The sequence below is a fragment of the Mytilus galloprovincialis genome, chromosome 11 (genome assembly GCF_965363235.1).
Source record: "Mytilus galloprovincialis chromosome 11, xbMytGall1.hap1.1, whole genome shotgun sequence".
In the NCBI taxonomy this organism is placed as follows: domain Eukaryota; kingdom Metazoa; phylum Mollusca; class Bivalvia; order Mytilida; family Mytilidae; genus Mytilus; species Mytilus galloprovincialis.
This window is the reverse complement of record NC_134848.1, coordinates 47740450-47757070: the sequence shown is the minus strand read 5'-3', so window position 1 is coordinate 47757070 and position 16621 is coordinate 47740450.

Below are 16621 nucleotides of genomic sequence, written 5' to 3'. Positions count from 1 at the left end.
TGTTCATAGCATGACCACTATTATGGTTGGAACTTTGTTATGCCTCCGTCCGAAATGCAGATACGTGAAGTACCTGAGGATGGTAATTAAATTTTAGTGAAAGGTTTATACCTTTTTAGGTTTTATTTTTCTGAATAGCAGTCAGATAAGCAGTAGTGATTACGTTGATTAATCTGATAACATATTTTACATTAGGGACAAAAGAGATAAATGATAATGATTCAAACCACTTCTTAACCCTAAATTCTTAAAAAAAATATTCAATTCTTGAAAAGTTTCTATTTCTTGAAATTGAGTTTTCTGTGTGATGATTTGTTAAATATCATGTATTTGTACGTCTTTTTTCTTGTCAACTTTTTTGCATGTTTTTCTTCGACTTTTATAAAATTGTATTGTCTTACTGTTATCGTTGGTAAATTGTGTACAATAAATTTGATTAGAAACGCATGATATTTTAGTATATATCACTTTCATAATAATTGTTTTTGATCTGCCGTCAGTTTCATTCTATGTTAGTTGCATTTGTATGTTATTTGTTTGTTGATGTAATTTAACTTTTTTAAAACACATTTAAGCATTTGATATGTGGTATACATGACAAAGTCAAATTTTAACTTTAAAGGAAAGATGTACGTCACAATACATTGTTTTGCATTATATGCATGTATTAGTGTCAATCAAAGTTTCCATATACATTCGTGCATTCAATATTTAATATGATTTGACTGTTTATCAATATTAACTTAAGTTCTGGAAAGTTTGTTTTAGACATTTGTTTTCAGCAAATATTATTTGTGTTATTTTCTATTTTTCCTATGTATATTGAAAGTTATTGTAGAATTATGAAAGACTGGTTTTAAATATTAGGTAAAGACAATATTATATTAAAAACTTGTTATGGTACAATGTTAAAATCTATTTGCAAAATTAGACTGAATTTTGTTTGCAAAGTCCGAGATATAAAAGTACACATACTTGTAAATATATTTTGGTCAATCAAGGCTATATAGATAATTCTAACATGACGTCCTGCACACGCTTTGAATACACACCCGTGGTAAACTATAAATATATTGTTTGGGCTGTTCCGATCGTACTCCCACGTTATATGCTTTTTTATGAATGAGCTATTCGACGTCATAAATCTTTCACGTTAGAATATGAGCATTTTTCGGGAAAATACACGATTGTGAAACCGAAAATCATCACAAACAAGGAAACGTAAACAAAGGATGATAAAATGTGTTATATAAGCCATTTTTTGTATACTTATAAGACATATAAGTACAATTGTCATTTAGATTCATCCAAACCTATCTAAATAATTATTGTAAATAGTTAAAGCATGTCACTTATTCAGTTTGTTCCGTTCTTTTACGTCAAAATTGATAGTGCGTTTATTTATGGGAACAGCAAATAATGCCTTAACCTAGAGCTCTTCGATCCAAAATTATTGCCGTATTTGTCCTATTAGAATCGAAATAATTCATGGGGGCTTGAATATATCGTGACTTAACTACGGGTTGTCCCTTTATGCAGATATTTTACCACTCGCTATCGCTCAGAGTCAAAAATACGTCATAAAGGGCGAACCCGTGGTAAAATTACGATATATTCAAGCCCCCATGAATTATTTCTTAAGTTTCTTATTGAGTTTGAACAACGTCTGACTAATCGCTTTATAAATAAATGATATTTTTTTGTGAGAATCATAAAAATGTGTGTATTTGTACACATAGTTTTCGGCTTTATATAAAAAGAACCGTCAATTAAATATTTGAACCATTAATTTGTATATATCTAGAATACACGCACATTGTTAATAGATTGTAACAGGTCGCTTTTTTAATGTGCACATAAATGAGAGATAGTGTACAATGTGTACTGATAAATTTGTTGAAGATACGAGTCATTTTATTTCGATATGTAAAAAAACATGACAATATCAGTAGAATATATATAAAACAATTCTTTTAAAGAAACATTCACATTAAAATCTCATGCAGTTATTATTAGTACAAAATGTAGAAGAACTGAATAATTTAGGAACATATATTAGTTTGCTTTTGTTTGCTGTCATAAGAATTCATTATTCATCAATTTGTCATGCTTCGCTATTGTTTTCGACAATTGCATATCAAATTTTATTTCCTGTCTTTTACTGTTTATATATGAAAGTATGATTTGAATTTTTTGGCAATTTAACTATATATACCGAACGCCATAATAAAATAATAAAAAAAATTACTAAGAAATTGTTGTGTCCGTTGTTTTAGAATGGTTGGCATCCGTATAATGTAATTTGCACACAATGTATAACTAATTTTACCGCATTTGGAGTAATCCAGTGGCATTGTGATTGGTTTAACGTCGCCAAGTTGTGACATCCCATATTGATTTATGGGTCAGTAAATGTCATTATATAGCATTAATTACGGATGCAATTTGGACTCAGCGCTAATCTTTCTAATTACAGGAATTCAATATTATAGAGTTAATGCCCATGATTGAAGTCCCTATTTTAAAGACAGTTCAGCTCGGTCAGTTCTTAACAAAGTATGGAGGGTCATATGGGTCATTGCAGAATGGTTGTTGCTATCAAGACTGCATTCGGGATTTGAAATCACATTTTGGGACACATTTTTCGACGTAAATTTAATTTCACTTGCATATATATCATGAAATACACGGATGTCAGCGTACCGGATCTAGATTTTATCAGGTTTTTTTAATGAACCTATTTAATTTTTTTGATATTATCCGTTATAGATATTATAATTCCGTCACAGTGCCATCAATATAATCAAATATTCATTGTTGATTAGAATAACATAACAATGATAGAAACATATCTTGATAAATTCCAACATAAAAATATGACAATGCGGTTATTATTAACGACCATTCACAAATTATCAAAACGATTATACATTTTGTATCTAAAAACAACACGATGCAATTTATTAAATTGATTATTTTTTAGATATGTTTTTTTCAGCCTCTAAATTCGTTGTATTACATAGTTTATCAATGTTGCGATTTAAGTTTATTCGACCTTACTTTGCATGACAGTTTATTGATCAAATATATACCCTTAATATAATATACCTGTGCAAGTATGATTATAAGTGCTGTGGTAAAAGTATAACAATATTTCTTGTTTGGCAATTCTAAAATACCATCTAATTTTTGATACCAAAATTAATCAAATATTTTGATAATTGACAAAGTTGCAGATATGCGTAAGATCTATTGTGTTTAGAAGATGTACTACTTTATTGTCCGTTCTTTCTGGCTGGGTCAGAACTAGTGGTTCTATACTAGTATGACGTGGTACTTGGGCGCAGCCATGTTTGATCTATCTCAATATACATATGCTGTGCTCATGTTAATTATAAGATGAAAGCTATCATGTTTCTGCATTGTTATATACAATGTATGACTAAAATCTACAAAGACCCATCGAAACAACATATACACTTTAAGATATTTAGATGATATATTGGCTCTCAATAATGACGACTTATTTATGTACACTAAAGAGATTTATCAGGTCGAACTAACTTTCAATAAAACTTGTGCTAACAATGAACACTTCCGTTTACTGGATCTTGATATCTATATCGTAAATGGAATGCTTTATACCAAAATATTTGATACAATAGATGATTTTTCATTTCCTATTGTTAATAATCCGTTTTTAGATTCTCACCTTCCCTTGTCACGATCTTATGATGTTTATATATATCAACTTGCTCGTTCCCTGTTGTTTGTAACAACCTATCTGACTTCAACGAAAGAAACCTGTATAATAATGATAAAAAATATTACAATATGATTTTCGATATTACAAACTCGTCAAAACTTTATACTAAATTTTATCATTGGTACTAGGACATCATTCGTAAATATAAATCAGTATGCAGACATCTGGTACGTCCAGGTATTTCATATACAATTTTTTATGGTAATATTCTTTACAATGCACAAAAATGTCAGTATTCACCCCAAAAGCTAACCAAATCTTTAAACAGACTTTAAACGGAACCGGATCATACCAATTAGTAGCACCCAAGATTAGAGAGATAGCACTAAGCCTTTGTAAGAAAATGTCAATGCCGCCGAAAGTTATTGCGCCATCAGATGTGGCAATGATTTTCGTCCTGACGAAATTAAACGTGAAACTTATCAGAGAAGAAGGGACGACAACAATCAGCTAGGCAGAGATGAATGGATGCAGTACATGTAACGCGTATTACCTGTTACAATTTCCTTTATACATTTGAGACTTTGCTCGCCAGAATGATTTCTAAACTAAACGGTTTTTTACTTTACTGTGTGTACTATGATTGGGAAAATTGGTCCTCTATGAAATAAATATATAATTTATAAAAGAGATTTCTTTTCTTCAAACATGTCAATTTTTCATGTTTTACATGCATAGTTTAAGTTTAACATCAACTAAACAAGTAATCTACATCCTAATCTTTCCCCAAAAAACAAATAACAATAAGTCAATTAGTTAGTAAACAAAACATTCTTCAAATTGTACAATTGATCTAGGAGCCTTATTTCTAGATAAGATAAATCATGGAAAAATCAGCTTTCAGTGACCAAGTGTTTTCTCGTCAATTGAATCCAGAGTTGTAACACAGTACATAATATATTAGAGAAAAGACCTCAGAGCAGGGGTGTTGTCTCGATTTCCCCAAAACATAAGGTCGAATTCCGGAGACGGAAGAACAAAAGTTTGCTTTTGCAAATAAGCAGATTTAACATTGCTTATCTGATATCTCGAGTTATTATGGAAATAATATGTGTTTTCAGCCGTCTATCGAAGAGCTGTCACTTATCTTACGATCCTTTACGATAGGTATTTTTCTAACGTAAATTCAATTACATTTTTATACCAAATATATCATATACTGTGTTACAACTTTAGATTCTACTGACGAGGAAAGGTAACACTAGGCTACCGAAAGCTGAATGATTTAGTTCAGTGTAGGTGGCCGAGTTGTCTAGATAGTTCGAATCCCGGCGAAGAACGAACAAAAGATGGTTCCGCAAATTTGCAGAGTTAACGTTCTGTGCTGATATTTAGAAAAGTTATGAATATATATATATGTATATATACAGATTACTATTAAATCCAACATTTCTGGTATGAATAGTTTTATTTCACTAGTACTTTCATAGTTTACATTACAATCTTTAGGAAAAACTATACATGATGAGTATCATTACTATGTAACGGTAGGTATGTAACGTCATAGTTGTCGTTGAGTACATTAAGGGAGATAAATCGTGTTAGACTTAGTCTATATAGAAGTACGGAACGTCATGATCACACAATATAAAATGCATACTTTGCATTCAGTCGTGATTTAAATTTTGAAATAAAATAGTTCTCCTTTACTCCCGTGTTATGTCACAGTCCATATTCGTTTTATATTTTTTGCATTCCCCTATCAATAATTAGACTTGACATTCCAAACGTCAACTTTCTATGGCAGCTTTGAAAGGATATCCTTACCCTTCCGGGCCACCTGATATCAACCTCAGTTTTTTGGGGGGTTCGTGTTGCTTAGTGTATTGTTTTCTATGTTATATTTTGTGTACTATTATTTGTGTGCCGGAGTAATAAAACTCTTTTCATTAAATTTAATCATCTAACGAAAATGTACTAATATTAGATGATAATGATAGTTTACAGATATTGATACTGAATCCATCAAAAGAGAATCGTCAGATAATTGAAAATAAGCTAAAATGAGATTAAAAAACCACATAGACATAACAAAGAATAGGATACGATTTACGACTAGGATGGAGAAAAAAGTCAAGGACTTTCCCCTTAAAAAAATGCTATGAATCATGAAGACAAAATATTATACCACACTAATCTGACAAAATACCGGCTAATCTAAAAGAAACGAAAGATACCAAAGGGACAGTCACAGTCATAAATCGAAAATTGACAACGCCATAGATGAAAATGAAAAACACAAACAGACAAACAATAGTATACAAGAAACAACATATAAAACGACAGTATTTATATACGACAGTGTTGTAGCTGTTCAAAATCTACAATTCAACTTCATTTCTAGGTAGCAAAATGACAACAGCGCCTGCATACTGAGTATATATCTCCCAATTGATACAATATTCCGGGGCTTGTAATTCCTTTCATATATATTATATTCCTATATAGCCATGATAGTAGGTAAAGCTAAACTTTTTCATCAGTTTATTATATTACAGTACGGGGTTGTTGTCAAGAAACGGAACGTAGATTATTGACTTCTTAACGTCTTGGAAATAGATAAATATACCAGAAAGTGTACATTTTAGGAGGTGATGAAATGTAAAAGTCGAAAATACTGCAGCTCCACCTTTTGTTGCCAGCTTTTTGAAGAAGAAGAAAAAAAATATACAAAATATCAATTACACTTTTGCATTAAATTTAATACTAGTCATTTGACAATACACATTATAATTTTAAAGAGATTATAGAGTTACTGAAGTGAATTTATTGTCAAATATCTTATTTCATCTTGTTTCCTCGTAAGATTTAATGCAATCAAGATATGTAAAAGGCAAACAAGGGGAATTGAATTTAAAAGTTTGTAAGTTGCTAGGATTCATGTTAGTAGAAAAAGTAAAATCACAAAAATACGGAACTCAGAGGAAAATCTAATCGGAAAGTCCATAATCACATGGCAAAATCAAATGACAAAACACATAAAAAACGAATGGACAAGAACTGTCATATTCCTGACTTGGTACTGGCATTTTCAAATGTAGAACATGGTGAATTAAACCTGGTTTTAAAGCGCTAAACCTCTCACTTTGATGACAGTCTCATCAAATTCCGTTACATTTACAATGATGTGTGAACTAAACAGACATAATAAATAAAATAGTCAAAATATGGGAAAGCAATGTTCATTTTGGTGTAGGAAAAGATAATCCGTAAAAAAAAAGATTGATCAGTTTTGTTGAAATTCGAAAAAAATGTTCGGTCAGTTCAACTAATTTTTGAATACAAAAACACATGTATTGATCAAACTTTGATCAAATGCAGGATGACACTGTATAATCTTCGTATGAATCTTCTGTTTTGCGACATATACTTCAAAGATTTAAACTAAAAAGTTATAGATTTGTTTTCCCTCATTATCAATATAACTTTAACTTCATAAAATATAGTCACGAAAACGTAAACATATAGATTAAAGCTGAAATGTTTTATTTGAAAATTATCATTTTGCTGTGAAATCTGAAAATTTTAGGATATATCTTTTTAGAGAGCTTACTAACAAGAAATTCATATCTTCTCGTTTAAACATATCATAATATTCAGTTTTTGTAAAATAATGCAGCACATACACACCAGAACTTGAATCTCTTGATCCAATCCCAATAACATTGTTATAAAACGTTTATCTTTTCAAGATCCTTGCAATTAAGCATCACATTTCAAAATGTTCGTCATCCAATTTCATAAGTATAAGCAATATTTCCAATTGTGTTTGGTAAGGCATTTACGGTTGTTTTTCTAGGCTGTCTCACATCAATGCTTTTACGTTACATTCTGAATAGCTACAATGATTTGTTTAGAGTCAACATGATTGTAATGTCAAACAGATACTTGTAGAATCATCATATCTTGTTGACGGCTTTTCTGTCAACATATCAGATTGATCATTTTGGACGTGTTTTCCTCAGATATTCGTTTTATTCTAAATAATATCTTCTAATGGGTTAAAAATATTTTAACCTTGGTAAACTACTGTCAGCTCTTATTTAAAACAGTTCGTGTTGATTTATTTTAAAAAGTGTAAATGTTTTTGTGGTGCACTGCTAAATGATTAAGCGTGATTTGACTTATCTATTTTCTTTTACTTATTTATATGGTTTTTGAATCTTCTCCTGAACATGTTGATACATGTATCTTCTATGTCTGACATCACTGATAGGAAAGTACAGTCAATCAATATGTACTGTTTATCCTTAAATATGTATCTTTTATTTTCAATACTTTTAACTTGTTTTTATTCGAGCGTCACTGATGAGTTTTTTTGTATACGAAACGTGCGTCTGGTGCAAATATAAAATTTAAGTCCTGGTTTATATGATTTATTAAATAGTGTAAGGAAAGTTCTCAACAAAAGCTGAAGTAAATCAAATATAACATTTTGTCCTGCTTTTGATTTAAAAACCCTTTGACAGGCTGTTTTTTTAAATTAAATTATTTCAATTTTAAAGCACCTTCGTTAATTATTCAATATTTCATGAGAATATAAATCAAAAAGCTATAAAAAATAAAGGTTTTATTTTGTAATCTGTTATTTTCGTATCAAATTATGTTTGTCGATCCGAACATGAAGTCACATTAAGATATTAACAAGGAACAGATTGTAAAATTGTACACATCAAATTTGAATTATGGAAACGTTATCATGATTCACATATCCGATAGGACAATGCAAAGGTAAAAAAAAAGACACCGAAAGTGCGCAGTATGGTTTTATAATTGTTTTTGGATTTTTAATGAAGATTATTTTCATAACTTATAGACGTATGCTTTTGTAGATGCTGACATGTACAATTCAGTCAAAACTATGGTAGTAATGTGCTGTTTTAGCTACCTAAAGTGTGGAGGTAGTATTATAATAATCAACAACATCTCTTTAAATTACCAGTTTGTTAGTTATATCTAATTTTTGAATAGTGAATTTGGACACTTTAAAGGTTTTTTAATTTACTGATTTCAAAACTTCCGAATGGTAGGGATTTATGTAATTGGAATTATTAAGATATTTCTGCTTTTCACTGAAGTAAATTGCATTCAAGAAAAGCCGTCGAAAAATCAATCATAATACCTAACTATTTATAGAAGAAGGAATTCTTCAAAACATTTTATGATTATATTTAAACAGTTCTTTGTAAATTGGATAATACGATAGAGATAATGACAAAAACATATATATGTTTTCTGATTCAATTAATGTAATTCGTTGCGAAAAATTTGAAAACATTCTCTCTTATATGGTTATTCTCTCATATGTGTATCTTCATTAATAATGTCGTGTATTGTTGTGTGAAATATGTCACTGTTGTTTTATTTTTGATTGTTGTTTGTTTTGTTTTTGTTTTTTTTGGGGGGTATCGTTTTTTTCTCTAAACCTTATTGTTCCTGTGAACGCAATGAATCGCCAAGGTATATAATGCAACTGCTCGAAATCAACAACCTAATTCCTGATCATTGGTATACTATATTGAGGCAATCTAATAAAATACATTATTCATATTCATAGTAAAAATGGCGATCTCCAACAATTTTACGTTTCATGGGGCACGGATAGGGCAGTAATTTAACCCCATTTTTAAAGCCTTAATTTCAAGGATGATAGTCGCTATCACAAAAGGTTGTTATTTATACAATGACAAGCTTGTCAAAACTAGTTTTAACAATATATATCGGCATCTGACTATAGAACATACAACATATCAATGTCAATAGGGTTTCCGGGACCTGAACTATTAAGCGCCTGCGTCGTAAACCGATTTTTAAACATTTAATTTGCTATAACAGCTGAGCATATCGTACCAAACACCACCACCAGGCATCATACGCCGTATATAACAAAACTTGCGTCATTCAATACATTATCAAATTCTTCCTAAACCCTTTTCATTTGAATCATACATGATTTGCACCATTGAAAAGGTCTTCTAAATTTGTATTATGGTTTCAAGGAAAATTGAGGTTTCGGGTTCAAGTAAAAGAGTTGAGTTAACTCAAAATAAACAAAGTTTAAGATAATACCACGTCATGGTATGAACAATGGGCTTCATAGAATATACCACACTTATGTTTTGTTAGATAAGTTAGAGAAATAATTATTGTCGATGAAGAATATTCCCATACATGTATCCAATGTAAAAGGTTAATATCTAAATAAAATAACACAGAAACTAAATTAGTTAGTGCCATATCTTAAATGTCTTATGTTTTTAGATTGCATAGTGGTGTATCAATGCTACAGATTATATCAACCAGTTTGGCATTTACTAAACGAGGATAATGCCGTAACTAACATTTGGTGTGAACATATGTGTTATGCTGCTGATGCACGATATCAATATTCTGGAACAATTGTAAGTTTTTTGTTATGCTAAAATTAGTATATTTAAGGTAAATGTTCATGTACACGACAGATGTTCACTTGATCCTGTATGATCGACACTAACATCAGATATGCTAAAATAATAATATATTTTTTTATAGCATAATAACAAAAAATTGCACTTTGCAAATACAGATGTTTCTCAGACCACGCCTCTTTTGGGGAGAAATAGAATATTCATAGATAATTAATTTTGTTAACATTCTGGTTCCTAGTTCATATCTGTAGATTGCATCCCATAGAGACATATCTTGAGAATGCTACCGGTAAATATACATTTGAATATTATTTATATTGAAATGTGTGGTAACCCTACAGTCGAGGTAGGGGTAGTGAGAAACTTAGCGTAAGTTAAAACTCTTAGAAGTTCCGGGCATATAAACGTTGAAAATATGCTGCACAGCCTTATATTTTGACCTCTTTAATTTCTTTTAGATTAATATGATTATCTTCTTTTCAGTCAAACAAATGCTATTGTCGAAAAAAACAACCGACTTGGATAAATGACAAATCAAAATATGCATGTACAGACCATTTCCAATGTCCTGGTGACACCTCGACATTTTGTGGAGGTTCATACGAGTCTATTCGGCGGCTTACAGTTTCGAAAATAGGTAACTATACCGCATAACGTAAATTGAAATAAATTAAAATTTAAATGGTAAAAAATCATCATTCCTACTCTTTATTGAACTAAGGTAGTGATATAATCGAATATAGAGCGAAGACTAGCAATATTGCAAAAAAAAAGAGCATCTGATAGCAACACCGGTTTTTTGTTAGATTCGTGTTGTTCGTTCCTTAGTTTTCGTTATTTTAGAAAAAAAACTTTTCTTTTAAAATTTGATTTCGACTTAAAAGAGTTGACCGAACCACATATCCCCGCTTCATATTAAAATTCTGCCCACGATCAACGCTTTATAGGTTTATGACTTTCGAACAACGGTATACTACTGCTACCTTTATTTACAACTCTTTTAAGCTATCAAAAGAAACAGTTAATGATAATGATTACATGTTCATGCCTCAATCGTAAAATAGGAGTAAGAATCAGTGTTTCGTTTGTTTTTCATTGTTTTATTTTAACACTGTCACAATAACAATCATGGCTGATGTATTTAATACGGTAATGTATATTGAGTAAACCATATCGGATAAGATGAAAAAAGGGGGACATATGGTTTTGGTGTTCATGGCGAATGTTATCAGCCAATAAAAGCAATGGACTCTGCAGAAAAACACATGTAATGTAATTATTGTAAGTTTTATATCATATTTTTTTATTTTTCTGTCATTATTTGTAAATAAATCAGGCTGTTGGTTACCTCGTTTGAATAGTTTTACATTTCCGGCCTTTAATAAAAGCTGAAAGTTGTCTCATTGGCTTTCATACCACATCTTAATTATATATAATATAATATTGGTTGCGTTTTCATTTTTTTTTTATTTCTGACATGGTACTTACGTATTTCGTATGACTCATCATTGTCCCTTCAGTATATTCAGCCTCTCCTTTAAACATCAATAACTTCAATATTTACAGAATTATCAACTGAAACTGAGAAAACTACCCAAGCGAGTAGTGCAATGTCAGTATCTAGAAGAGAATCGACGATGGCAGATTTCATGACCATCATAACTAGCGACACATCTCCAGCAATAGTTTCAAAGAATACGCTTAACACTATGCAGAAATTGTCAAGAACCACGTCTGTTAATTCAAATACTGCCATTTCAACTGTTATGACTGACAATTCAAAACAAGCAACAACAGGTATTAGACATGTTGAAAATTAATTATCCGTTTCGTAAAGATATATATGGTCAATGAAATTAAATAATACGGAGGAAAAATGTATAACTTGATCAATGTTTAAATTTAGAAAACGGATTACAAAATTTAAACTAAGTAACATCATTTTGTTAATCAAAATTTGAAGATATCTTCAAATGCAAAGAGAAGAAATATTATATAAAAACTGTGAACAAATTGAAAATGAAATTCATTTCTTTTTTATATATTGATATTGACAGTTATTATAATAGAAAAGTTATTATGTAATTTTTTTTTAGAAATTGGACATCAAACTTGATTGAAATGATATAGAAAAAGTAACATATATATGCTCAAACAAAAATCACATATTCAGATAAATAACCTCGTATCATTTTTAAACCGTCTAGGGAACGGAGGTCAGCGGGCTCTTGACAAATTAACTTTCTTTGTGTATAAACATGATCTTGTTGATATTGTTCGTTTGTTGTGTCACAAGCTATACATGTATAGTGTAACGTAAAATACAGATTTGAAATCGAATATAAATTTGTTAACGCTTATGGAACCATGACCGGAATCGATATATGCAATCAAGTCATAATTAACACCTACAGAATACATGTGTTAAGTATAAACACAAATACCCTTTTAAAGTAAATATCCATAATGATTGAAATTTACATCATGTGAGAAAAATCTTTAATATAAATATATCTTTTGAAAAACCAAAGTTCATCCTGCAGCAGTTTCTATTTCGCTCAATTCTTATATATTTGTCTTATTTGTTTAAATGATTGCATTAATTGCTTTCTCTCACTACAAGTACTGATTTCTATTGATGTCTTTAGCTAGATAGCTAGAATAATTTTTTTTATTGTATATACCAAGTGATTCACGGACAAAACCTAAAACTCAAAGACAAAGATGCATTATATATATATAATTTCAGGTAAAAGACCAAAGAAACTGTTGTGTAGATGTCCAAATACATTTTGTAATACTAAATGGCACTTTCTTGACGGGTTGGATATAACAAATTCCGAAAAAATGAAAATAATTCTTGCAGATTTTTACCAGAATATTCTTTCGAAAATCACTATCGACAAAAAGTCTGTAACGAAAGAAGTACGTAAGAGGAACTCAGCTATTAACAAAACAAATTCTGCAAAATTTATTGGAACGGGGTGCATTGTTTTTCTCATTCTACCAATTGTAATCATCATTGCAATAGACTTACTGAACGGCTGTTTCCACTTCGGGAAGCGATCTCGTCGCAGGAAACATGTTAAACGTAATCGAATTAATGTCAATTCCGGAGATAGAGATATTCCTCTGCAAGAAAATGTCCTTTCAACAGAGGACTATTACGCAAGTACATCCGGCAATAATTTCCATCCAGACGAAACGAAATGTGAAAACGTAAAAATTATCACAGAAGACGGGAAGATTCCTGTTAGGAAAAACAGAATGAAACGCTAGAAGCATACTTTACTTGGTATAACTTGTTATCAATGAATATCATATTTTAATCACAATTAATGCAAAGTCATTATTTTATGACCTGAATAAGAATTATAGAAACATATACTGTGTTGTAGAACCCTGTACTTGCTAATAATATATCTACACAATGTGTTTTGCAATTATTATATATCTCTATGATGTGTTGATGCACAGTCTATTGCCATTTTCATATCTCTGAACAATGTGTGTTTGAACCCTGTGTTTTATTCATTATCGTATCTCTTCATAATGTGTTGTTGAACCCTGTCTTTGCATTATTTATATACTCTTTATAAAGCCGTGTTAAACTTTTTGTCACCCTCTAGTTTTGTTGAAGGACCATGTGATTTATAACTTTCATAACTGATACACAAACTAGAAATATACGAATGAGTGCACCATCAATATTATGAGGGAAGACTGCTTGCTCTGAAAAGCGATAAAATTAACAGTGAATATTTACCAAAAAAAACCCTTAAAAACAACATGATGATTATAAGTGTGTTGTAATATCTCTTTTGCGCACTAACAACGGACTCCTGCAACCCATTAAATAATGTGTTTTGCTTATAATATATAATATGTTCTTGTCTTGCATTTAAATTGAAACAATAAAAACAAAAAAGAAATTGTAAAAGAGGGATATGAAATAATATATCAGTATCAATTATCACTAACGCTGAAATTAATTTCTCTATATGTCTCTGTAGATAGTAGTCATATCTAACTATTGTCAATAAGGAAATGTTTGGGTCAAAAATACACTATCGGATAAGAAACTAATAGAAACATGGTAGAGGACACCAAAGTGATTATAAAACTGATAAGTGAAAAACAAAGTGACAATACCATTGCCAAACAACAATACAAAGACGAAAAGACAAAATAAAGGGTCAAAAACACAACAAAAATATTCATCAAAAACCGAATTACAAAAAGTTTCCTTCGGTCTGTTTTACATGTATGGTTCAACATGTTAATTTGTTGGTCGGTTTTTGGTCATACAGCTCTTCAACTATTCCAGTTTTTATACATTATTGGCTTTCAAAAATTCGGCTTAGACAATCAAAATGAAGGAACATGTACAAAAGCGCTTCGGCCGTATGGAATTTGTAATATGTTATTTTGTTGTGTCAATAGTAAGTCGTTTGTGATGTATTTAAACCTCCATTAAGAAATTTGTTTTGCATGCACACGTAAAAAAATGCGGTTTTTATCCAACGCAATCATAGGTTTAAACGTTGTATTCAATTTACACTTGATTATATCAAGAAGTATACATGCTTTTTTATATAGATACTAGCACTTAGGTACATTAGTATAGATATGTATATACCTGAACGTATAACTATTAAACTAAAACGTCTGTCGGTCGGCATAGATGAGCAATACCGCGAAGGATAGTTAATTTACAATATTGATGATTTACCACCATTTCGTGAAATCAAGAATACGATAATCCACATTATGTCATTCTCGAGCTATCATTATTTGTTGTGTTTACTTTTCATGATTTCACATATAAGCTCAACGGATACTTGACACGAGCACAAGATTACAGTAGTGCGAGCGTCGAAATTTGTTTGTTATATGCCAAAGTAAACCACACCAGGGAAACAAAGAGAATACCTTGTAGTGAAAGGATATTGATGTCGTAGGAATGGAAAATAGATATATTTCAACCAGGCATTTTAACTTAGAGCGTAAGGCTTCCACTTTGTTGACACACACATGAAATTAAACAAAGTTACTGAAGTGAGGTGTAAAATCATTAACACACATCATTGAGAGGTTTAAGCAAGACAACAACAATGAACATGATGTCAATGTCAAATATAAATGTATGACATGAACATATTTCAATATAAGTAGCATTTTACTTTGTTCTTTTTCGAATCAAGGATCCATCTGCCTACCCCAAGGATCCCTACTTCTGGTTGGTTTCGTGTTATAAGTGTGCTTTGTATGCTGTTGTGTGTCTTTTTTGATTTTGTGTCTCTATTTGTCATACTGACAGTTTATATTTAAACGTTTGATTTTTAATGCTGCTTTTGTATATTTCCCCTCATCTTTTTTTTGGAGATATATTTTCATCTTGGGTTTTTCTTCTGATATTATTGATGCTGCTATTGTATATGAATGTTTTTTTAGTTTTAAATGTATTATGGTACAGTCTTTTACTTTACAATTTAAGTAGGCCTTACCAATTTCAAAAAGATAATACGTCATCGTTGAACAGATATATGGCATGCTAGTTTAAACATATTATAAATAATAATAATAATAAGTCGACATTATTATAATTGTTATAAATTTGTAATTGAACCTATTGAATTTATCGTTGTAAAGTTGTAATTGTGATATTAAAAGCATTGCTTTTTGACATTTTTCACATTATCTCCAGTAACTCGAATCGTAAATAAATATCAAAAGAACCAAAGAGACCTTATTCCATTTACTTTTGAAATAAAGCATATTGCTGACGTCACATTGTACTTTCATGACACGAAAGTTAATACTGTTTATTAAAGTTTATAAATAGTAGGCGCTCATTCATAAGGGATGCTGAAATCCAAATAGTTGAAAGGAAAATGTTATATATCGGTATATGATCAAAAAGGAAAACAAATAGAAGCCAAATCCTTAAAGGTCAATTTTGTCATTTTTGACTAAGGAAGTAAGTAAAGTTGTGACATGATCATGATCATAGAAAGGTGAATATTCACATTTGATTAGATCTTTTCATGTGAAATCTGCACTCAGTCTAAAACTGAAAATTAGTACACAGAAAAACTTAACATGCTTAAGGCCAACGAAAAATTAACCAAAACCCTGACAAAATGTATCACACTTTTTCAAAAATCTGTTTTCCTAATTTGTGACCGTTTTTGAGTTGTGAGTATCTTAGAAAAACTGACAAATGTAAGACATTAATTATTTATGACAAACAGAGAATACGAAGCACAGATTGATATATAGTTTAAAGAGAAAACGTGTAATAGATGTATACTCTGGTTAACAATTATTGACAGATGTTGCGTTTTCACATCGATATGTAGAATGACATGTACTGTGCCAAGATAGCTAAACATGGTGTAAACAAATGCAAATGCGAAAAAAAAGGTTCAGGAAAAGAAGAGTTGAA